This window comes from Sceloporus occidentalis, unplaced genomic scaffold (genome assembly GCF_023333645.1).
Source record: "Sceloporus occidentalis isolate IW3139 unplaced genomic scaffold, rSceOcc1.0.p SCAF_5, whole genome shotgun sequence".
Taxonomy (NCBI): Eukaryota; Metazoa; Chordata; class Lepidosauria; order Squamata; family Phrynosomatidae; genus Sceloporus; species Sceloporus occidentalis.
In genome coordinates, this window is record NW_028316985.1 from 38609281 (window position 1) to 38634081 (window position 24801).

Consider the following 24801-nt stretch of genomic DNA (forward strand, 5'->3'; position numbering starts at 1 on the left):
AAAAACAAGGCTGAAAGGAGCCAGAAAAGGGCCAAGCCTTGATATCTGGACCCCAGAGCATACTCTAACTCCCAGAATTCCATAGCCATGAGCCAGAATGGAGCCAAGCGTCAATATCTGGACCCCAGAGCATACTCTAACTCCCAGAATTCCATAGCCAAGAGCCACAAAAGAGTTAAATCGCTGCCAAACCTGGTTATTTCTTGAGTATGGATGCAGCCTGATGCAGCCTCCTGTCCCTCCCTCCCTCTCCTCCAGGGCTTTTTGGTTCCTCCCCCTGAGACCCCTCAAAAAGTTTAGGGACGGCACTTGCGCTCCTCCTGGCTTTGCCAGGGCCGGGAGGAGAGGAAAGGTGCTTGCTGGAGCGCACGTGTGCACGAGCGCAGCCCCAAACAAACGCCAGGGGCCAGGGCGCCACTTCTGCTCCTCCTGAAGCCTAGATGAGAGCAAGTGGCACTCTCCCTGGCGTTTGATTGGGGCTGTGCACGTGCATGTGCGCACACGCTCCAACAAGCACCTTTTCTCTCTTCCTCTTGAAGGGGGGGGGGGTCCAGACCCCAGAACCCCCCCCCCTTGGCTATGTCCTTCTAGTGTGGTTAAGACTAACCATAAAACTTAGGCCATGGTGTCATAAGAAACCCTTATCCCAATTCAAAGCCCTGAGGATAAGGGCTGTCAGATCAGGAATATTTTGGGCCCTAAGATTTCATGGCTCCAGTATGATCCCTAGGGATGGCCCCTGTTGAAGTCATAGTCTTACTATAATAAACAAATATGGAAAATAAAGGGGCCCATAGACTGGAAGAGATAAATATACATTCCTATACACGAGAAAGGAGAAAGCAGTAACTCCGGGATCACTGCACTAAATTCTCAGACAAGCAAAGTCATGCTCAAATTCTGCAGCAAAACTTCTACCATATAAGGAATGAGAAATCCCAGAGGAGCAAGCTGGTTTCAGGAAAGGAAGAGGCATAAGGAATCACACTGCAAATATATGTTGGATAATGGAGTGCACAGGGAATTCCAAAAGAAAATATGCATGTGCTTTATTGACTACAGTAGAGCCTTTGACTGCACAGACCATGAAAAACTATGGAACACTCAAAGAAATGGGAGTACCACTACATGTGATCATCCTGATGCTTAACCTGTTCTCAGAACAAGAGGCTTCTGTCAGAACTGGCATGGAGAAACAGAATGGTTCACAATCAGAAAAGTAGTCACACAAAGCTTCATACTATCACCTATTTATTCAGTCTATATGCAGAAAACGTCCTACACAGAGCAGGCTTAGACTCAGAGGCAGGAGGATTGAAGATTGGAGGTAGGAACATCAACTATCTAAAATATGCAGAGTACACAATACTATAAGCAGAAACCAACAAAAGACCTGGAACAACTACTGAAGAAGATCAAGGAGAAAAAAGGCAAGGTTGGTTTAAGGCTGAATATTAAGAAAACAAATATAGGTGTGGTACGGAGCGCCCAAAAAGGGCAGCTTCCCGGTGTCTGTTTTTCCTCCACAGGGAAGCCACAGCCACCAAACAGCGTGGCTTCCCTGCGGAGAAAAAAGAACCCATGAAAAGCGGATTCTTTTTATGCCGTGGTGGCGGCATAACAAGTGCGCTACGCTGCACCCTTTACATAAACACAACACTTATGTAACAATGGCAGCACCCATGTATACAGGGCGACTTCATTGTTACACCCTCATCACGTGCGAGGGTTGCGGGCGTGTGGGTGCTATGCCCCCAGGCAGCCCTAGCATGTGACGAGGGTGTCACTAAACACCCATCTGTACCGGGCCATAATAACCACAAAAGATCTATAAGAGTTCATTGTAGATAATGAGCAAATTGAAATAGTCAAAGGTTTTCAATACCTTGGTTCAAACATTAATCAGAACAAAGATTGTACAGAGAAGAAGGCTAGAATTGGGAAAGGCATCTATGAAAGAAATGGAAAAGATCTTAAAGAGCAAAGATATAACTCTGAACGCTAAAGTGAGACTAATCAAAGCCACCATATTCCCCATCACCATGTATGGATGTGAGAGCTGGACAATGGACAAAGGTGACAGAAAGAAATAAACTGTTTGGAGATGTGGTGCTGCAAAAGAGTGCTGAGGATACCGTGGACAGCCAAGAAGACAAACAAATGGGTTCTTGAACAGATCAAGTCCAAACAATCCCTGAAAGCCAGGATAACTACTTTGAGGCTGTTGTATTTTGGCCACATCATGAGAAGGCATGAATCATGGGGGGGGGGGGGGGAGGAGATAATGCTAGGTAAGGCAGAGGGAAGCATTGAGAGAGGAAAGCCACATGCCAAATGGATGGATTCAATTAGTGAGGCCATGGGCCTGACCCTGCAGGATTTGAGAAGAACAGTGGAAGACAGGGAGTCTCATCCACAGGATCACCATGAATCAAGATCGACTCAAGGGCAGTTAACAGCAGCAGCAGCAACAACAACAAACCCTGTGTAAATGTTGCCCAACATACCTGAACAGCCAGCAGCTGCTGATAATGGCGCAGGGAATATTTAGAAGAGGGATCTCTGTCATAAGTCTTTGTCACAGCCTCACTTGCTGGCATGGGATTTGGAAATGTCCTCCTCCTTGTGCTAAATAGACTTCCTTTGCCCAATTCAGCTCCTAGCTACTAAGGTAAGCTGGGAGAGATCAAGCCAAGAGACATTAGTTCAACACGTAGCAGATGTAGAATAGGGATCATCTTTTTGTATGCCCTCCAATTGTCCCAATTTGGCAAGGATTGTCCCCAGTAATCCTCTTTCATCTCACCTTTCAGCTACTTTTTCAAATGTCCCAGTTTCTCTCTCCTCATCCCACTTTCCCCCTTGTCTTCAATTTACAACAGTTACTGCAAATTAAGTTCAAAGTGCAAAAGTAGTTTTGTTCTTCCTGTTCTTCCTCATCAATAATTGTTGCTATCTCTCATGTGGCTGGGTCCCCCATGTCCCATTTTTTAATGTTAAAGGTATGTTTTTGTAATCCTGAAAACAATCCTACAAGATAGTTCAACATTATTATCCCTATGTCATATGTGGCCAGAGTGGGTGAGAGCTGTGACATAAATATTCATGGTAGCGAAAAGAGTTCAAGTGTAATCTTTCTGGTTAACAGCTGAGATGCATATCTGCCATAACATCCCACTTCTTATTTTTGTTGGTGCAGACTTTAACAACAGTACATTGATTTTTTTCAGACTAGAGTAACAGCCACAGTTAAACAGGCACTGGCAATGTTTAAAAGAAACAGCACAAATTACTAATTTAACCAATAGTCAGTAGGGCAGATGGGGATTTATCCTTTTCTAGATTGCCAATTTAGCAATACGTTCCTGCTGCATAATTGTTCAAAACTATCATACTAGATTCGCAGCAGTGAGGTTCATGGAGAAGAAAATTTAAGAGATTCTGTGAAATCACTCGTAGCAACACTTGTTCATTTGCAGCACCAGACTAAAAAATATGTATTTTTGCATTTATGGACACAGTCCACATAATCGGGTATACAAAGTAGGCTGTGTCCAGAAAAATTTATGTCATAATAAACTTCTTAATCTACAAGGCGCCCAAATATCTGTTGTTTTTGCTGCAACTGATAAAACAAGTACTTCAATTAAATCTAAGAAATCATGCTAACACGTGGAAACAAATCCAGGAAGTTGTACCACATTATGCAGTCTAGGGAATATGAAATAGGGTCACTGGAAAAAGAGAGGATAAACGAAAGATGAAATAAAACAGGGCAGAATAGCTTTGCAGAGGGAGGGCTGATACACTTCAAAAATACAGAATAAAAAGTATTGCTTGACATGTCATTTGACATACACATACCCCCTCCATCAAACACACCAGAATCAATGAGGAAAATAGCATTTCTCATTCTGCCCTGTAAATCAGGATTGCCAGGTACTCAGTATATCATAGCAGAACAATCCTAAATATTAAAAGCACTGGAACTTCAGGTACATGTGGTGACTGTTTCCATATGAGTTTGCTATGAAGACAATTATCCGCAAAACAAAATCCTGTCTAACTGTAATCTGTGGTTTAGCATTTTAACATGACAAGGAAGAAAATACAAAGTCATTTTTTTCATATTTTAGCTCTGTTATCTTTTTTGCTAATTATTATTAATTCATTGTGAACTCAAAGGCTTTCACAGCCAGCATCCATAGTTTTCTGTGGGTTTTCCGGGCTATGTGACTATGTTCTGGAAGAATTTAGTCCTGACATTTTGTCTGCATGTGTGGCTGGAATCTTCAGAGGGTAATGGCATGGAAGTGTGTGGGGTATATATATACTTGAGTGACCCTTGGTTGGGAGGAAGTGATTTACATGTTAATCTGCGTGTTGGTCTGTTTTTGAATAGCGAGGCTTCAAGGTGCAAGGATATGCAGGAAGATATGTGTGTCTATTTGATTAGCAATCTCTTGTCTGACCCTGGTTGGTGTTCATTTGCATGTATTGAGTCTTAATTTTGGTGTTCCTCAGGAGTGGCAGCCAAACTTAGTTTACTTTCAGTGTTTTTTCTTTCCTGTTGAAGTTGTCCTGGGGTTTGTGGATTTCAATGGCTTCCCTGTGCATTGTGACCTGGTTGTTGCTGGAATGGTCCAGAATTTCAGTGTTTTCCAACAGCATTCTATTAATGCCACCACCCTCTGAAAATGCTAGCCACAAATGCAGGCAAAACATCAGGAATAGATTCTTCCAGAACGCGGCCATATAGCCCAGAAAACCAACAGAAAATTATGAATTCAATTCATACTTGATCCCCAAACAGGATATCTGAGGTGCTTAGGAAGTATATTGTGCATTCTTGAATATTCTGTGAGTTATCTCCTCTCCCCCCATCTCCTTCTGGTTTCACTGTACATAACTGAAAACATGCAGTCCCAAAAGATTAGGGAGATTTTGTAGGCTCTAGAGATTATATTTTGTCTAAACTTGCCAAGTTAGGGGCTCAACAGATTGGCCATTAAGGTCGGCCTGGGGGAAGAGTTGGGGTGTGGCACCCACATGACACATGCTCCGACTCTGCCCCCAGGCCAGCGTGACACCGCGCACTGCTCCACACGGTGCATGGCATCACAGTGCTCCTCTCGCACTGTGTCTAAATGATGCAGCACCAAAGGAGTGCAGAAAAGCTGCATGCCAGCAGCTAAGGTGCCTCTTCCTAAGCCTGCTGGGAAGGGCAATATACTGCTCGCCCCTCTTCCCTCTCCCCAATCCCATTGAATTAACTGAGTACAAACTATTTTTGCACTTTGAATTTAGTTTGCAGCAAATGAAATAAGCTGAGGACAATGGGGGAAGTGAGAGGAGAAGAGGGAAGCTGGGGTATTTTTAAAAACAGTGGGAAAAGTGGGACAAAAGAGGATTAATTGGGACTGTCTCTATCAAATTGGGACAACTGGAGGGTATGTAAGAGGTTGACAAACTGTTTTCAACATAAATTAAGGCCAGATTTTTATTGTTTGATAAAACATTTGAACTTCTATCTTGGCGAGTATCTGGAACAACACTTGTTAAACAATACCCATCCTTGCCCAAGCTACTTACATATTCTATAACTGTAATGTAGAGCCTGCATTGCACCAAAGCAGTTCTAAAGGTCTCCCCATGATTTTAACCTTTCCTTAAAGAGTCCTAAGCACTTCTCAGATACAATTGAAGACCTTTTTCTTTTGGGTCTGGATTCCAGTGATTCTCAGCTACAGGAGCATATGGACTAATGTATTGAATTAAAGCATTCCTGCATCTGATTTCTACCAACTTTTTATATCTGTTTATGTTTAAATTGACAGCTATCCCAAAACATTGGGATCAAAAAGACTGGCACTGGAATGAAACTAGGGCGTGAAAGGGCTAGGGTACATAGAATTTATCCTGAAACTCACCCGTTTTACAATATTTGTTCATGTTTTCAATTCCACTCTTTCCTCACAGAGTGTTTTCTTCCTTCCTCAGCCTTTGTAACTTTATTCATAACCCATGTTTCTCCCCAAAGTGGACTCTTCCCTCTTGTTTTCCAGGGCTTACAAGTTACATTCCTGCCTAAACCTGTATCACTGATATACATGGGACCCTTTTGCACTATACAATTACAGCACTATGATTCCATTATATCTGTATCTTATGGAATCCTGGGATATGCTGTTCAGGGAGGGGTATTTAGAATTCTTTGACAGAGAGTAACAGTGTCGCATTAAACTACAAATCCCAAGATTCCATAGGACGTTGTCACAGTATTTATTGTGGAATCATGGTGCTATCATTATGAAAGGGCCTGTGGTCCCTAGTTCAGTGTTTCAAAATCCTTAACATTTGTACTCATTAGACCAATTGGCAAATGCAGGAGATGAGGGAAGAGATTGTGAGATACAAGACTTGAGGGAAGGAAGAAGATGGTAGCCAATGCAACCTGTACAAAGAATGTGGGGGAAGGGAGTGGCAAATGGTAAGAGGTATTCTTCCTCTCCAAAGAGACTCTGTTCTTTCTACAACCCATGCCACTTCTTTTAAAATTCCAGACCATCAGCAAATTAGAGTGTAATATCACTGATTACTGAAGATACAAGCTCTGTGCATTTTATACAGAAATGACACTATGAATTAAAAGGAATATCACATCACTTTCCCCTTCTATACATGCATTCATGAGCATCTAAGCTCCTTTCAAATCACCATCCCACCACTAGGAACTGTACAAGACCACAGTGATTCATTCTTCCATGCACTCCCTCAACATACAAATAACAAATTTGGCTAAATGGACAGTAAGAAAAGGAAGCCAGCTGAATGTTTAATGGGATCATTCCCCAAATTACATTCACTCCTCTGGCCAATGCCCAGTCTTCTAAATAATGCATCCTAACAATCCTAGGCCTACATGGTAGTCAATTGGACATAGGCCAAGGAAGTTAATTTTTGAACGTGCCCAGTAGTGAGAGCCAACATGAATAAAAGTGTGTGCCTCACAGCATCCCAATACAAAAAGGACAGCAAAGCCTTTTGGGGGGAAAAATACAGTTGATTACTGTGCTGGCAGAAAAAAAAATGGTGATAAGCTTTGATAATGACCTAATTCAACAGAAGAAAGTGACTGGTGAAGGATGCATGCATATATTTTTCTTTGCTTCACACCTCCTAACATTGCTGAGTGCCTTACAGACTGACTATTACCACAGTGATACTTTGGAGAACTGTTGCATCATTCAGATGACTTATCTGAAATGTTTACTGAGGGCTGGAAGCTACCTGGAATAAAGATAAATAAGCTGGCTAAAATTTATGTTTGGTATTGTTTGTAATTTGTATCAAACATTTTGTATACAAAGTGGTTTGCAGTGACCCTCCAGCACATAGCCAGTGTGAAAGAGGGTGCAAGTTTTTGGCTGTGATGCATGGAGTATATAAATTTAGGTTTTCCTCATTTGTTTACTCGTTTATGCACAACTGCTTACCACAACATTTTCCACCATTACATTTTGCTCTCAGATTATACAAAATGGAGCATATGAATATAATGATCATATTAGTCATTGAAGGATGTAGCACATCCTTTCCATTTCCACTCCTATAATGTGCCTCTTTTCAATGTATGGCATTCAGATCTAGCTCCATCTTGTGCAGAATAAGTGAAAAAGAGGTTTCAGTAAACTCAGACACAATAAGCATGCTGTACTTCTTTTCTTTTGTCTTCAACTTCTCAAGGAGGCCATACTGCTTTGGTGAATCAGAATTCTTCTCTTTGGGACTGGAAAGAGTTAACTTCAAATCCCCAGCCAGAAAGCTCACAGGTTAACCTTGGGCCAGTTGCTTAACCTACTTCACAGAAGTGTTATTAGGATAAAATGATATGAACATGTATGCTGTCTTGGAGAAAGAAAGAACAATGAGGATGATGTAACTCAACACATATTTTAGAGCCACTTCATGTGGTCCAGAAAAACATACCCCCACCATTAAGTAATAAATTTTCCCCATATATTTTCTGTATCATTTTATAATTTTTGTAGGGTTACTATGGGGATAGACAGTGGCTCTGCACTCCTTGGAGGAAGTATGAAATACAACATGATATCAAAATGTTTCATTAAGCGACTTTGTAGGTCTGTTTAGCACTTGAATAAGGTACTGCCTTGACTTCCATGAAGGAAGAAAAGTACAACATAAACAAATAGGTGGGATGGTACTAAAGAACTATATCCCCCAACTGCCCTGATTTGAAAGGGACAGTCCCGATTAATTGTCTTTCATCCCACTTTTTCGGCTGCTTTTGAAATGTCCCATTTCCTCTTTCCACCTCCCACTATCATCCTTTGTCCTTTAACTTATTTCTGTTGGTGCAAAATGAGATCAAAGAAGTGTAAAAGTAGTTTGTACTTAATTAACTCAGCAAGGAGAGGGAGGGAAGAGATCATTCTTATCCTTCCTTGTACATTCAGGTGAACACAAACTGCTTCAGCCTCTCTTTCTCTGTTCTCCATTAATAACTTTCAGCATTTGGGGGCACATATGTCCCTAATTTCATCTGTGAAATGTTGGAGGACATGATAAGTGGAACCAAGGTTTGCCTAGTCTACCTCTACTTGTTCAAGGTAAAGACCACACCACAGCCAAATAAATTTTACATAACCAAAAACTATGACGTATAATTCGGTTAACTAGCTGTCACAGATAATTATTTTTACCATATCCACTGCCAGAAAACTCCCTTCTGAATACCAACATAGCAGGAGGATGCAACTGCAGAAGGTGAGAGGACAATTTTCCTCCATGCCTGCGTGGCAGGCTGTATCAGCCCCTAGTGGTACATTCGAAATGATGTTTTGTCATTTCTGTGCACCATTTTGGGTAATTTGGAGACATTTTTTTCCCTTTGGGGGTGGGATGTTGGAGGATTGTGAGAAAAATTGCCACATGGGAGGGGGGCTTGACAAGTTTTCAGGTGAAAAATTACCCAAAATCAGCCTGAAAAAAGGTTTAAAATGTTTTGAGGGGTGTGGGAACCCTTGTGGGGTTCAGGGGTCAGGTTCACATGCTCACAAACCCTATCGTGTACCATGGGCACCATCTTGGCACGCCCCCATTTACATGGGGCACACCACAATGACATCCGCCGTGCACACTCCCAAACAGTACAGCACACGAGGGGTGTCATAATGCCATGCCACGGCAATTAGGGCACCCGTTCTGTGGCACAAAAACAAACCTCTTTTTGAGCTGTGCGCGGGCCGCGGCATGTGGTTGCCACAGCCTGCTTCTGGAGTAGAGAGGTGCAGCATCTCACCGCCCCTTTCTGCCAATCTGTCCAGCCCCTAAGACTCCAAGTGGCTTGCAATTAAAAAGAGCAATAGAATTAAAAACATACAAAAAGTGAATATTAATATAAAATTAAACTAATTACAGTATTAAAACAATCTGCCTTCAAGTTGAAAAAAATAAATGCAATTAAAAAAATAAAAAGATCTTTAAAACAGTTCAAGTAAAACAATACAGCACCCCCTAGCCTATTATTTTAAAAACCTGTCTGAATAAAAAGGTTTTAGCCTTCAGCAAATAGATGGCTATTCTGGCCCCCCTGGGAGGGGGTTTCAGAGTAACACCACTGAGAAGGTCCTCTCTCACATGCCCACCAGCTGTGATTGTGATGGTAGTGGGACTGAGATAAGGGCCCATCTTGGTTTATACAGGGAAATACAGGGCCCGTACAGACAGGTCAAAATAAAGCTGAATCGGTCACTTTGGAAGTATGCTGTTTAAATGACACACCCATATTAAGAGGCCAGAAGCTGCGGCAAAGCCACGCTCCAGTCCTTAGGACTGGAGCGTGACTTTGGCATGGCTTCTGGCCTCTTACAGGCTGTACAGGCTCACAGTCTCCAAGACAGGCTGGACCTGCGCCACTGCAGATAACTGGAACTAATAAAAATACATCAACAGAAGAAAAAAATGAGGGACTAGAAGCATTGCATTTTAGAAACTATGCTCCACCATGTTTAATGGGAATGTCCTCAGGAATTATTGTTTGGTTCTGAGCTAAGGGAAACACTCCAGATACTTGTGGATTACAACTGAAAAGCTTTATCTAAAAACCCTCTAGGTTAAAAGAAAAAAACTAAAAAGTGGATTTCACTCAAAAGCTCCTTGCTTTCCAGATCACAAATCCAGATTGGATTAATTTCAAGATACATTCGTTACCAAGGTTTTTCAGACCATGTGAGCTGAATTCAGTGTGCAATTCTTTCTGCTCTCCCATGATTTAAAAAAAACAAAAAGCAAAAGATATTTATAAGCCATCTAAAATTTGATAAATGCTCTTTAATTAAATGAAATAAGTAAATCAGAGCCTGTTGCCATGGTGAATGAATGTGACGTCACAGGCTCCAGCACCCAGCTTTCAGGACTGAATTTTAAAAACAATAAACGCACTGATGGATATGAAATTGCAAACACTTAGTTTAAAGAAGTGGATCTGATGATTAGCCCAAAATGTGGCACAGAAAAATATGCCATTTTGAAGGAGTTTGATTTTTAAAGATGAATAGTAAACCTCTTTCTTATACTAAACTTTTTACTATACTCTTAAACTTTTTTAAAAACCACAGATGTCATCCTGTTTTGTAGCCCAGCTTATGATCAGGATGCCAGCTATATTCCCTAAGTAGATGATGATTTTGCTCATAATTAAACTTCCTTGGTTAATATGAATTAAAGTATTTCACTAATGAAATTATTGTTCCATATCACTATATCACTGTATTATTTTATCATACCTGGAATCTACCAAAGTCATAAAATTGTTAAAGCTTGACTCGTAGCACCCACATTCACACACAGTTCGATGAAAAATGCCCCCAAACCACCAATTTACCCCCCAAAAGAACAAAGTTTGCTTGATCAATTCAGCGTGCACTTCTGAACATGCACAAAAATCTTCTGTATGTCCACCTTGAGAGCCAGCATGGAGTAGTGAGTGTTGGACTATGACTGGGAACCAGGGTTCGATTCCCAACTCAGCCATAAACCTCACTGGCAGTGTTGCCAATTTCTGAGGAATTCCCCAGAATCTGGGGAATTTAATTAATTTCTTTCCAGGGATTTTGACTAAATAATAATAATAAATATTGGGGAATTCCAGGGATTTTGGATTTTGGTAAAACATTCCAGGGAATATCTTCGAGGCTTGTTGGCAACACTGCTCACTGGGTGACCTTGGGCAAGTCACATACTCTCAGCCTCTGGGGAATGCCAAGAAAAACCCATGATAGGGTCACCATAAATCAGAGACAATTTGAAGGCACACAACAACAACAACAACAACAACAACAACGTCAACAACAACGTCAACATCAACCTAAATGTAAATGTCAAGCTTGGCCAAATAAGTTCATAAGTATGCAATTCTAGAGCAAAAAAAAACACCACAGAAATCCAAAGTGCCTGATTCATTGTTTGATGGATTGGGTCCCAAATCTTGCTACAATCTTTGCTTTGACCCTATTATTTAACCTATAAAAGCTGGCATCCTGTTGGTCAGTCCCAACTAGAGTAAACTCATTCAGTCAATTGTTGAATCAGATAAATCAAGTAGATAAACCTAATGGATTCAATGGTATTACCTTAGACAGGACTGAAATAGGATTTCAGGCTCATGTTTGGTGATCTCTGATCATGCATGTGGATTTGTATAGCATAACAGACAAGCACATTCTTGATTACCTTGATGTGTTTACAACTGTTTGGGTACAGCAGTTCCCTATCAAGCTTGTTGAGGTGTCACAGGTATTTCCTTGATAAGGACAGTTTCGGGGTTTGTGGGGGGCTTTGAAGACATTCCTCTCTGAATGCATCTACCTCCTCTTCTTCCTCATTACGAGCATTTTTTCACTTCTCATTTTCAAAACAGAAGATCCAATATGAAGTGCACGCTGAATAAAAAGTCCAAATTTTGGACTATTGAAACCTTTCTGGTTTTTCTTGCCCTGTCTGTAACTCAGGCAGCCTTATTTCTGTTGCAGTAATAACAGCATTTACAATCAAACTACTACTATAGGATCAATATGATTTCTACTGTAAGATCAATAAGATTTGCTGTTTACAGTGCTGGAAACAATTGCATAAGTGGGACCACCATTTCAGGAGTGCCTACTCAAATGTAAATCCCACTAATCTAGTGGGATTTATTCCCAAGTAATTATGCACAGATGGCTGGGGAGTGTATAGCCCACCAGATGTTGCTGAACCTCAGTGCCAGTGCTCAGTTATGCCAAAAAATATGCTTCAGGCCCATCAGGAGGGCCATAAGTTCCCCATCCCAAGTGTACAGAACTGCAGCATAAATTTATATTCCATCATCTACATATAACCTTAATTTAGCATAAAAGAAGGAACATCTAAGGAGCTGGTGTGTCTACCCTGGAGAAGAGAAAGTTAAGGAGTGACATAATAAATATTTCAAATAAATATTAATTGATGTCATATCGAGAACAGAGAAAGCTTATTTTCTGCTGCTCCACAGACTAGGACACGGAACAATGGATTCAAGCAACAGGAAGAGATCCTGCCTAAATATTAGGAAGAACCTCCTGACAGTAAGAGCTGTTCAGCAGTGGAACATGCTGCCTCAGAGAGTGGCAGAATCATCTTCTTTGGAGGTTTTTAAACAGAGGCTGGATGGCCATCTGTCTGCTTTGATTGTGTATTCCTGCAGGGGGTTAGACTGGATGACCTTTGTGGTTTCTTCCAACTTTATGATTTTATGATTCTATACTTAACTAACCCAAAACTAACCCTCACTCCCAAAAAAAAACTTGGGAAAAGTTTTAAGGGAGACAGAAATGCATATTAAAATACTATAAATGAAAAAATAATATAAATTTAAAAACCTATAAATTAAATAAAACCACAAAATGCAGTCTTTGGACACTATCACAGAGCGTTGGTCTCACTGTAATTTGGTAAAAGAAAATAGAAGCATACCAGTGTGGGAGCATTTAATAATAATAGTGCAAAGGTGCAGGTTTTGCCATCGACAATCCCTTACACTCTCTTCCTTAAATTTGCCTTCCTGCACTGTGACCTATCCAGTGTGCCTTTTTAATTTTATTTTTAATGCTATTCTGGAGTTATGTTAAATTTACTTTTTTAAAAAGAAAAGAAATTGGGGGAGGAAAAAAGGGCCTGCTTGGGAATATCTAGGAAGAACAGGGGGAGAGGAGGAAACATTGGAGTTTATCTGACAAGGGGAATTGGAAGTATAATCTGAACGCAACCATAGGTTTTAACGTTAATGTGTGATAAATTGCCACATGCAAATTCGGGCAATGGCATGCTATTTTCGGGCAATAGGAAGCCAGTTCGAATGCAATGCGTATTCACGTAATTGCGCGAAACTAGCGACTTTAAGTGAATGCGTTCTGGCCCCACTTTCTTTTCATTCGAATTTAAGAGAAATTCCTCCCGTTTGATAAACTCCTTTGACACCACATAACTGCCAATGTCAGAAATGCTTCAAAAGCAACATATTACTCCTGTGAGTAATGAAATAGCAGCATGATTGGGAGCTTATTAATGGTTTTCTCCCATCAATGAAAAAGGATGTTCTAACAACACTTCACAGGCACAACATCAATGATTTTGTGTGATAAGTATTTTCAAAGACACTATTTTCCAACTTTGATTGCGCTTTAAAAGCCTTGTATGGTAATGTCTTTTGAAAAACTTTGTTTTACTTCTTCTCAACAACTTTATATTTTAAGTCTGGTACTGAAAACAAGTAGGCTTTCAGTCACATAATTTTTCTCTCTACAAGATCTTCACAGTAGCATTGCCAGATCAAAGGTTACATCAAAGCTGTGATGAATTCTGCTGAGTTCTGTGTTGCTTTTTTAAAAAAACCAAAAACGCATCACTTTTACACTCCACAGATTAGATGTGATGTGGTGTTCTAATGTACAGGTAGGCAACTAAAGCCTTCCACATATTGTTGGATTGCAGCTCCCATAAACTTGCACTACTGGTTATGGTAGCTAGGGCTGCTGGGAGTTGCAGTCCACCTACATTTGACTACAAGTGAATCTACTGCCATGTATTCAACTGAGGCTGTTATTATCATAATCAACCACATTGTAGCCTCAGATACATCATACCCATTCTATCATCTGCCCTTTGGGTAACTTTTTAGTGTACCCTTTCTGTGGATTATCTCTAAATCACCATACCATGCCTCATCATTTTAGAAAAAGATAAATCAATATTCCTTTCAATACATATTTATTTATCTTACTTCTCAAAATGCCATGCTGCCATGAAGGGACTTAATTCACAAATCATTGACATGCAACCAAAGTACATTTTAGGAACAGCCCATGCAAACATGTCCTTCTTTCATTGCATCCACTTTGAAGTGCACTGCCTATATCAGGTGGCTCTCCATGTGTTATTGAACTACACCTCCCAGGATTCTTCACCACTGTTGGCTAGGACTGCTGGGAGTTGCAGTCCAGCAACATCTGGAGGGCCATGTGATTTATACCCCTGGAAACTGAGGTTATAGCTCTCTTTGTTCAGGTGTTGTCACCCTAGGGGCTTCAAGACATTATTTTGGAAACCCTTTTAACCAGGCATGAGGAATCTGAGGCTTTCCAGAAATTGACCTCTAGCTGCCATTAATACTATCAGCCATGGCCAACAGTGATGGAAGTTATATCTCAATAACATTCGGGGAGCCAAAAGCTGTTTTCCACTGGCTTAGATAAGCAATGTTGCTATGAAAATAATAATGGTATATGGGGAAAGTCACCTGTTTTGATTTGTTTTTTAAGTGACTTTTTTTCATTCTTTTGTGAACAGTACTTCAAATGCTACAGAATTTCAGTTGGACAATGGTTAGGTTTACCATAACACCCAGCTGGTCAATTTTTAACTGGATTCTAGGCTTGCCACCTGATGTCATTTTTGACCATAAGCTGTTTCTAAGCTTTTGTTTAAAAAAAAAGTTATCCACAAGATACAGAGCAAGATGTATAGGCACTCTTCTGTCAAATTGCTCTGCAAGAAACAAGTCTGCCTCTCCTTTCAAGTGTGAGGGAAGAAGAGCAAGTGGTGCAGGCAGTGAAGTGCAAGAAGCAAGAAAGGTGCATATTATGAGGGTGTGAGGTGAAGGAGGGAAGGGAGAGTAAACACTGGGCATAGCAAGGAAGGGGGCACATTGCAAAGGCCACAGTGAGGCGACGGAGTAGAGGAAAAGGAACATAGTGAGCAGTGAGAGCTACAGAGTGGAAGAAGCAAGGGAGTACCGCACTGAGAGCAGTGGCATCACTGAAGGGGTGCCGGCTGTGCAGTACATACCTAGTGACACCTGAGAGGTGGGGTGACACCTGGTTGGCTTCATTTCCCCCTTCTGTCACCAGATTGCCTCCCTAGGGAGGAATCCTAGCAATCAAGGAGCAGGAGAGGCAAATGCACACTCTTCCTGGGTGACAACCTCCACACCGGGTGACACCCTAGTTAGTGAGCCACTGACTGATTAGATGGTGAGTTTGGCAAGAGGGTTTGTAGGAAGAAAGGGAGAAAGCAGCAAGAGAGAGAAGCAAAGGGGAGAGGTGTTATGCCAGAGTGCAAGGAGCAAGGGCCAGGGGCAGTGCAAGGGCAGGAGGAGGGAAGGGAGAATGTGTGGCATGAAGGGCAGAGTGCAAAAAGCAAGCGAGGAATGCATTGTGAGAGTGAGATGAAGTGAGAGAGTAACTAGAAGGAAGGGAGGGGAAGGAAAGGAAAGGAGGGGAAGGCAGGGTGAGTGGTTCAGTGCTTGGGGGCAAGGAGCCAGGACACATTTTAAGGGCCATAGATGAGGGAGCAGGGAAGGAGAGAATAATTTGCATAATTAGAATAATATGCCAATTAGATGCCTGGGGTTTGAGACAGTGGAAGGTATAATCCTTACTAATGGTGATGCAAGAAGCAAGGGAGGAATGCAATTGTGAGGGCTGAGTTGAAGTCCAAGAGAAAGAGGAAGGAAGGGAGAGAAAGGTGTGGAAAGGAGAGGAAGGTAGAGTAAGAGATCCAGTGCCAGCAAGCAAGGTTTTAAAAGCCAGAGGTGAGGGACCAAGGAAGGAGAGAATCATTTACACAATTAGAATAATATGCCAGAGAGATCTTGTAGCACCTTTGAGACTAACTGAAAGAAAGAAACTGGCAGCATGAACTTTTGTAGACCTCAGTCTACTTCCTCAGATGCATTTGGTGGAATGGAAGGCTTAGATGCCTGCGTTTGAGGTATTGGGAGGAGGACACAGTACTACAAAGGAGGACACAGCACTGCAAAATGTAGAACATGCAAGAAAAATAGGGGACGTTGCAAAATAAAAACTAAGACCCACCAATATAAACATAAGTTCATGCTTCTTAGTATTGCTTAAAATGGAAGACACTTTGGAATTCCTCCTGGTCAGAAGATTAACATGCAGGACAAGTCCTGGAAAAGGAGGACATCTGGTCATCTGGGAAATAATACTCTCAGAAACTGGAAAGGATTCAGGCAAGGGAAAAATGCAGCAAATAGAAAACACCTCTGAAGAAAAAGGCAGAGAAGATTTTTCATCCAAATCTTGGCATGACTTTGAACAGCAAGAATGCCTTCTCCTTTCAGCACCACTGATGCACAAGAGGGAAGGGGGAGAAAATCCTCTCTTTTACCACATACCCTGTCCATCCATTCACACGTGGGAGCCCTGTTTACACACACATGGGTCTGGGAAACCTTTGCTTCAAAGCCTAGAGAGGCCAAGAGTGAAATGCCTGGCTTGCTGGAAGCCCAGGTGAGTGTAGTGCATCCACACTGCAGAAATAATCCGGTTTGACCACCCCCCCCCCCCCCACTTTAACTGCCATGGCTCCTTGCTGTAGAACTCCAGGAATTCCACAGCATGGAGCCATGGCAGTTAAAGTGGAGTCAAACTGTATAATTTCTGCAGTGTGGATGGTTGCTCAAGAGTGTGAAAGGTAAGCTCCACAGAACCTTCTCCCCAAACCTCATTTCTGCCTGAAAGAAGGTCTCAGGTTACACAGATTTGTGTCTGTAGAAGACATTTTCTTTGAAGAAAGGTCCTTTCCCCTTTTTAATGCCCCAAAGTGTCCAGTGAGGAGGAGTAGTTGTGTGTTTTTTTATGGGGAGGGAGTTTAAATAAACAACCACCAACCCAGGGGGGCCAGGATGGCTTTTGATGGTTATTATTTTAACGTGTTATATTTTAATTTATAACTGTTTTAACTCTTAACATGGTTTATTTCTTTTTTAAATTTTATATTTAGATATTTTAATATTCTTGTACTGTTTTTAAATTGTATGGTTTTATACTCGTTGTTCGCTGCCTCGAGAACTTATTGGGAGAAAGGCGGGATATAATTTAATATTAATAATATAATATTAATAATAATTTTATTTATTAATAATAATTAAATATAATTAAATAATTATTATTATTTAAACTGGGAGTTTCCCTCTGGATATTATTACCCTTTTCTTTTCTGTTTTTCCCTTTCCTTCCTCCAGCCTTTCTGCCTTGCATTAAACCCCAAGTTTTTCCAAAAGGGAGGGCAAGCTTTCCCTCATACAAACAAGAGGGGAAGCCCCTGGGGACACCAGACACGGTCCTCCTTTTCCAGGACCTGCCCTCCATGCCAGCCTTCTGCCCAGGAGGAAGTCCAAAACGTCCTCCATTTTGATGAGGACCAAGAAGTAGGAACTGGCATTTTTCCAGAGGTGTTTTTGTAGCTTATTGTGTGCCATGTCCTCCATTCCCCCCCCCCCGAAGGTCCTCCATTTTTGCAGTGCCTTGTCCTCCTGGGCAGTTAGGATGGAGGAATACCCTTTCAGCCTTAGGAGGGCTTGGGAGTGACTTTACTTTTTCCCTTTTAGTATAAAAAGAGAACCAAAGATGCTTGTAGGTCTTTCTCTCCAGCCAAGTGTATCCACTTTGCTTCAGATGCTGCCTCTTTGTTGTCCCATCTGAGCTGGTTGGGTTGGGTTGGTTGTTTGCACCAGGTTGTGTGCATGTATGCGTATGTAAATTGTGTGTTTTGTATAGATATAGGACTATAGATTATAGCTATAGATATAGATATGTTGTTTTGTTTTATTTGGGGGACCAAAAGTAAAAAAAGAATGATGAAGTCAAGGGTTAGCAATCCTGTCTAGGCATGCAATGGATGGGAGGATGCCCCTGGTTTTTGTGTGTGTTTTATATAGATACTGTATAAGATTATAGATATAGATTACAGCTATAGATATTAGATATGCAATTTTATTTTATTTTTTATTTTGGGATGGAACCAAAAATTTAAAAAAGATTGATGAAGGCAAGGGTTAGCAATCCTGTCAAGCCAAGATGGAAGGATGTCCCTGTTTTTTTAGGATACAGTGGACTTTATAAGACAAGGGAAATTGGAAGTATAATCCAGTGGCAATCCGAACGCAATCATGGGGTTTAATGTTATTGTGTGATAGACTACCACACGCAAATTCAGGCAATGAAATGCTATTTTTGCTTAATGGGAAGCCAATTCGAACGCAATTCACGTGAATGCGTTCTGACCCCACTTTCTTTTCATTCGAAATTGAAATTCCTCACATGTGATAAAGTCCATTGGAATGTGTCAGGCAAAAGCAGCGGATGACAGAGAGGAAGGTGTTGTTCTTGCTGCTGCTGCTGCTATTAAAGCCAGGCTGCTTGGGGTTTCTCTCTTGCTAGCCAGGATGCAAGAAAAGCCCTGTGAAGGTTAGGGAGGGTCTGGCATCTCACAGTCAGGTCTTGGAGGGGGAAGAGTAAGGGGAAGGGGAGGAGGAGGGGGAAGGGGAAGAGGGGGGATTCTCCCCACATCACCCACCCAACCCAGCTTTGCATCCTCCTCCCCAGTGCCAAGGCACTGGGAAAGCACTCCAGGGAATTTGGGGCTGAGGGAACTGGGGTCTCTCATAAACTTGGAGCTGATGTGACAGCAGTAAACAACAACATAGGCTGCATCCACAGGGCATCATATTGAGAAGTGGCTAGGCTCAATCAAGATATCATAGCCCTGGGTCTGCAAGACCTTAGTAGGCTTCTTGCTGGCTTGGGGTGTGTGGGTGGTTGTGCAAAGGGATCATGCAGCATCACAGCACAAAAGAAGTTGTAGCATAAGCTTTCATAATAGGACTTTAGCATGCAGAAGAAAATTGGGAGTTTAAATGGGGGTTTATCCCATGAGAATTGCACCATTGCTATTAAATTGCCATTAAGACTTTCAGACGTAGCATGATAAAAGAGCCATTATCCCAGGAATAAACAGGCAATCAACAGCAAGAAAGCATTTTCGGGATTTTCCTGTGAATGATTTGTTGCTGTTTATTTGCCTGGGTTATTCACAGGTTAATGGCACTTTTCAATATGACATTGTTTTGAAAAGCTTTATCACAATTGCACGATAGTCCCAGGATATTCCCAGGATAAGGACCATTTAATCACAATGTCATGTGAAAATCTTAATTGCGAATGAGCAATTTTCACAGGATAATCCCTATTTATACTTCCAATTGTCCCTATGTGATAAAGTCCATAGGCTTGGTCTATTTCTTCAGATGCATAATTCACACTACGAAAATAATTTGGGATGAATCCGGGTTGAATCCTTCGCATTCACACACATCACGAATGCACTCAATGCACTTTGGGGGCAAAAACCCCACCTAACCCCCACCCCCCCAGTTTTCCACATCAATCCGCATTTCAGTAGTGTGAATACGCTTCTGAATCGATTCGGATCACTCTGTATCATTAAAGGAAGGGAGGTGGCTCCATTTGAACCTGGAACGATGGGATGTGTGGATAGCACAAGGGTTAAAATGATTAGAAGAGATTCGCGAAACCAAAATGTAATGGAAACAACAAACCTGATATGCATCAGTGCAGTGATCCATATATCATTGGGACAAAAAAAGAGGATGAATCCCCCCCAAAGTTTATAATAATAATTAATAATAATTTGTTTTATTTATATACCGCTATTCCAAAGATCATAGCGGTGAACAGCAAGTAAGCTAACTAGCAAGTAAGCTAATTTGCCCCCAACAGTCTGGGTACTCATTTTAGCGACCTCGGAAGGATGCAAGCCTGAGTCGAGCTTGGGCCCTTTTGCTGGTCTTGAACTCGCAACCTTGTGGTTTTGAGTGAATGGCTGCAGTACAGGCATTTAACCACTGCACCACCAGCTACAACTTCTTTTGCACAGTGAATCTCAAAGGTGCTACAAGATCCCTTTGCGTACTGATATTCTACTAACACCTCTGTGTCTTGGTTGGTGTCGTGAAAGGTCACCATAAGTTGGAGCTATTGTGACAGCAATTAACAACAACACAGAGATTGATTTGCACCAGTGAACCTTAGGCCACACATGCTGCTGGGGTTAGCACATGGAAGGCACAACCTCTCCTGAGAGTATGGCACCAATGATCTGGGATGGCCCAAAGATTACTTTGGAAGCAGAGATGTTCATCTCCCTGTCTTTGAAGTATTTGAAGGTGGCATTCTTTGAACAAAATTAACTCATTTGAGATGGGGTGCTAGAGAAGAATGCTGAGGATACTGTGGACAGCCAAGAAGACAAACAAATGGGTCCTTGAACAGATCAAACCTGAAATCTCCCTGAAAGCCAAGATGACAAAACTGAGGTTGTTGTACAACACATGAGAAGACATTCATTGGAAAAGACAATAATGCTAGGAAATATGGAGGGAAGTAGAAAGAGAGGAAGGCCACACGCAGTGAACAAGAACAAGGGGAGACATACTCTGTATGGGCTGCAGTACTGTCTGTTGATATGTGCAGCACTGTATAGTCCATCCTCTGTACCCACAGATTCTTCATCCACAGATTCAACCATCCATGACTTGAAAATATTGTTTAAAAAATTTAAACAGCAAACCTTGCTTTTGCCATTTGACAAGAGACACCATTTTACTACTGGAGGCCACTTTATTTTGCATGTGTGTTTCACCCCAGTGACAACCTCTGAATAAATCTTACCAAGAAATAGGGTTGCGATAGAATTGCATTAATTGAGTCAACTTGAGGACCCATAATAACAATCACCACCACCCTCAGCAATAAGTTTCTTTAAAAGCCACAGGTCATTTCCCACAAGCCATGTTTCTGGTGAAAAAAAAGTGCTGTGACACAGAAGATCAAAGATAAGGACCATACCAGGAACCTCAGATATGCCAAATATGGGGTAATGCTCCTAGCATTACCAAAATATGTGTAATAGAAATAGAAATGTAGTGTCTGGGGGAGAAATGTCTGAGGACCTTTGCAGTATCTTCATCCAGCATGGCTGGGCCCCATTTGGTGCCTGCATATTTTTGTGCACAAGACATATAGTAGATGAGGGAATGACAGCTTTAGAATGGATAGAATAACAAAAGAAAATGATTCCTCAAATTAGTAATCCCATTCTATGCTTTGCAGTTAGTTTTTATATGTGTGATCTCAGTCATCATCATTTCCGACACCACATGTCCTGTCATGTGAAATAGCATCCATTTCTTACAACCCGTGAGACCAGCAAAAGCATCTGAGTTTTGTTGCCTCTAAAGGAGATTTCCTGAAGGAGGACTTTTCCAAAACCATCTGCAATATTTTGTTATGCCTTCTTTAGTGAAGCAGATAATGTTATTGAGCTGTTAGATGGAAATTATTTTAGCCATAACTATTAAGGGATTTTAATGTTTGCATTTTATTTGCTGGTTCTTATTACTCATGTTTTGAAATTTTACATGTTTGTGGGTTTTTGTCTGCGTTATTGGAAGCTGCCCTGTGAATATTACTGTTAAACAGGACATATATTTTTAAATAAATAAATAAATAAATAAATAAATAAATAGTATGGGTTTAAAAAGGGCTGTGATGCAATAGCATTTTGATGTCACATGGGGATATGACAACTGAGTTATGGTAAATTTTTGTCTCAGCCATCCTATTTCACACCTACTAGTCCATACTATATGCCCATCTGTAACAGGCCACAGTGTCATTTCCATATCTTAAATTGTTGATGTTCTTTCCTCCAATTTTCATCCTTCATGTATGATATTTTCTGCATAAAAGTTAAACAGATAGGATGATAAGATGCAGACCTATATTACCCCCTTGTTAATTGGAAACCATCTCATTTTCTTTGTAAATACATCTCACTTTTAAGAATTTCCCATCCATCATTAATTCTCTTCTCTCTTAGTATTCCTGACCATGAGATCACACACAGTACTGCCCTATGTTTACTGAAATTAGCATTCTTAAAGCCTAGAATGCATTTCAGACTATACTTGGCTTCCCCTTTCTGCTATATAACAAGCTCCAGGAAAAGATGGTCTCTTTCACCTAAAGATTCTGCCACTCCCTACAGATCATCACTGTTGGTTAGGATCAGACCTAAAATAGCTGATCCCCTAGTTACCACTTCCACCTTCTGGACAATGAAATTGTTTGCAAGACAAGTGAGGAATTTGTTGGACCTTACATTCTTGGCAGAGTTGACTTACAACAAATATCAGGATAGCTGAAATCCCCCATTACTGCTACATCTCTCCTTTCTGAATGTTTGGTCATCTGTTCCAGAAAGGCATAATTCAAGCCATCAGTCTGTCTTGAAGATCTGTAGTAGATCCCCACAATGATATAATTGTTGTTTCTGTGCCCTTTTGATTGGCAACTAATTGGGAGGTGGTGGCACAGAAATGGCAAGAGTGCAGAGCATAAGAAAGTTGTCTTTTGGACTACAGGGTTCAGAATTCTCATCAGCAACAGAGTGTTCCTGCATGGCAGACGTTTGGACTGGATTGCCCTTGTGGTTTCTTCCAGTTCTATGATTCTGTCCCCTTTTTACCCAGATGTTTTCAACCTGGTTTCCAGAATTTAAGTCATGGATCTCTTTACCGGCATAAACCTGATTGGCATAAAATTCCTATTTGGTTATACCCCTCTCTTACTGCATTCCAATGATGAGACTCATCCCACCAGGTTTCAGTGATGCCTATTATATTTGCTTTGCTGTGTTAAGAGTACAAGTTCATCTTGTTTATTTCCCATGTTCTGTGCATTAGTGTAGAGCAGCAGTTGTGATCCCTTTGGAGTCGCCTAAGACCATCAGAAAACACATATTTCCGATGGTCTTAGGAACCAAGACACCATAATTATATGGTTGGGGGTCACCACAACATGAGGAACTGTATTAAAGGGTCGTGGTATTAGGAAGGTTGAGAACCACTGGTGCAGAGACATCTAAGACCATGGGCATTCCTCCTAGCTACCTATTTAAATTTTTAAAGGTTTTTTCCCCCTCCCACTGTTGGGTTTGCCCAGTTCTGTCTATTCTATAAAATTCAGATTATTATCTCCAGAATTTGATGAACTCCTGACCTCAAGAAAACTGTCTCCTTCTCCCCTATAACTCAGTTTAAAGCCCTCCTGATCAGGTTTGTGAGACTATCAGCAAAAACCTTCCTGCCAACTGCCGTTAGGTGCAATCCATCACTTCCCAAAAGTCCATCTTTGTGAAACCTCAGACTGTGGTCCAAAAAACCAAATTGTTCCCAGAGACACCATTTGCAGACCCAGTTGTTCACTTCCACTATTTTCCTTTCTCTTCCTGGACCATGCCCTTCATTTGGGAGAAGAGACAAAATGACAACCTGTGCATGAAGGTCTTTTCAGCTTCCTACCCAGAGCCTAATAATCCCTTCTGATATCCTAAAGGCTATGCCTGACAGTGTCATTGGTATCCTCCTGGACCCAAATGAAAGGGTAACAGTCAGTGGGCTTGACAAGTCTTGACAACCTGTGTTCTTCTGTTATTTTAAGTAGAAACTGTTTCTTCATATATTCATCCAATCAATAACAAGTAACTTTAGAGTTTAATCCCCAAAGTGGTATGGAAGAACAACCAGTTTTATTCCAGTACACTTAATTCTTTACTTTATTCCAAAATACTTTATTCAAGTAGACTTAATTCAGTAGACGTTACCTTTCGATTTAATACAGCTCTTTAAAGAGGAAAGTCACTACTAAATGAACTGTTGCACTTGCTATCTTAATCAGATCATTAGAATAGCACATTTTCTATATTTGCTTCTGAAATAAGAATGCCTGTTCCATGTACATTTAATCTGAGACTTTAAATAGCTAAACAATATGAACGGTGGAGAAAACATACCTTCCTTAACAGCCATTCCTCTGAGCCCATTCTCTTATGTTGTAGCATGGCATTTGTTGAACTCAAACAGACACCAAGTTGTTATGTAAAGCAATATTGCAGATAAATAAGCTGATTGTATTTCCAGTGGCAGAAACATATACAGTTCCTTTAATAGAAAAAGATATATAAGGTTTTGGCAGAGGAAATGTCCTACAAAGAAGATAACCAGTGAGTATCAAGGGCACCACCTGGTGGCTTGAGAGATAGCTTAAATCCATCTTTCCTCCCTTCTGTGAGGGTCATATTGATGAAAGGATAAGAGATATTTTCCAGTCACATACCAGTGTTAAGCCCCCAGAACTGTTTTTAAGCTGGGGGGAGGGCTGTAGACTGGCAGGCAGGCCCTTATGAATTTGCATACTTGCATGTATGTTTTTACAAAACAGTAGAAACAAAACAGAATACAGCATAATAAAAATACCATTAACTAAGGCAATTAACAATAGCATTCCCATGAAGACAATGCAAAATAATAAAAGA

General features: G+C 41.1%; 1 protein-coding gene across 1 annotated transcript in view; it reads right to left on the bottom strand.

The window, feature by feature from the left end:
• Positions 1-24362, bottom strand: part of TCF20 (transcription factor 20) — a 219557-nt gene extending 195195 nt beyond the window's left edge. The window contains exon 1 of the mRNA XM_089523755.1: positions 24280-24362. The gene's annotated coding sequence lies outside the window, so the exon portion shown is untranslated. The remainder of the gene's footprint in view (positions 1-24279) is intronic.
• Positions 24363-24801: the final 439 nt, after the last annotated feature.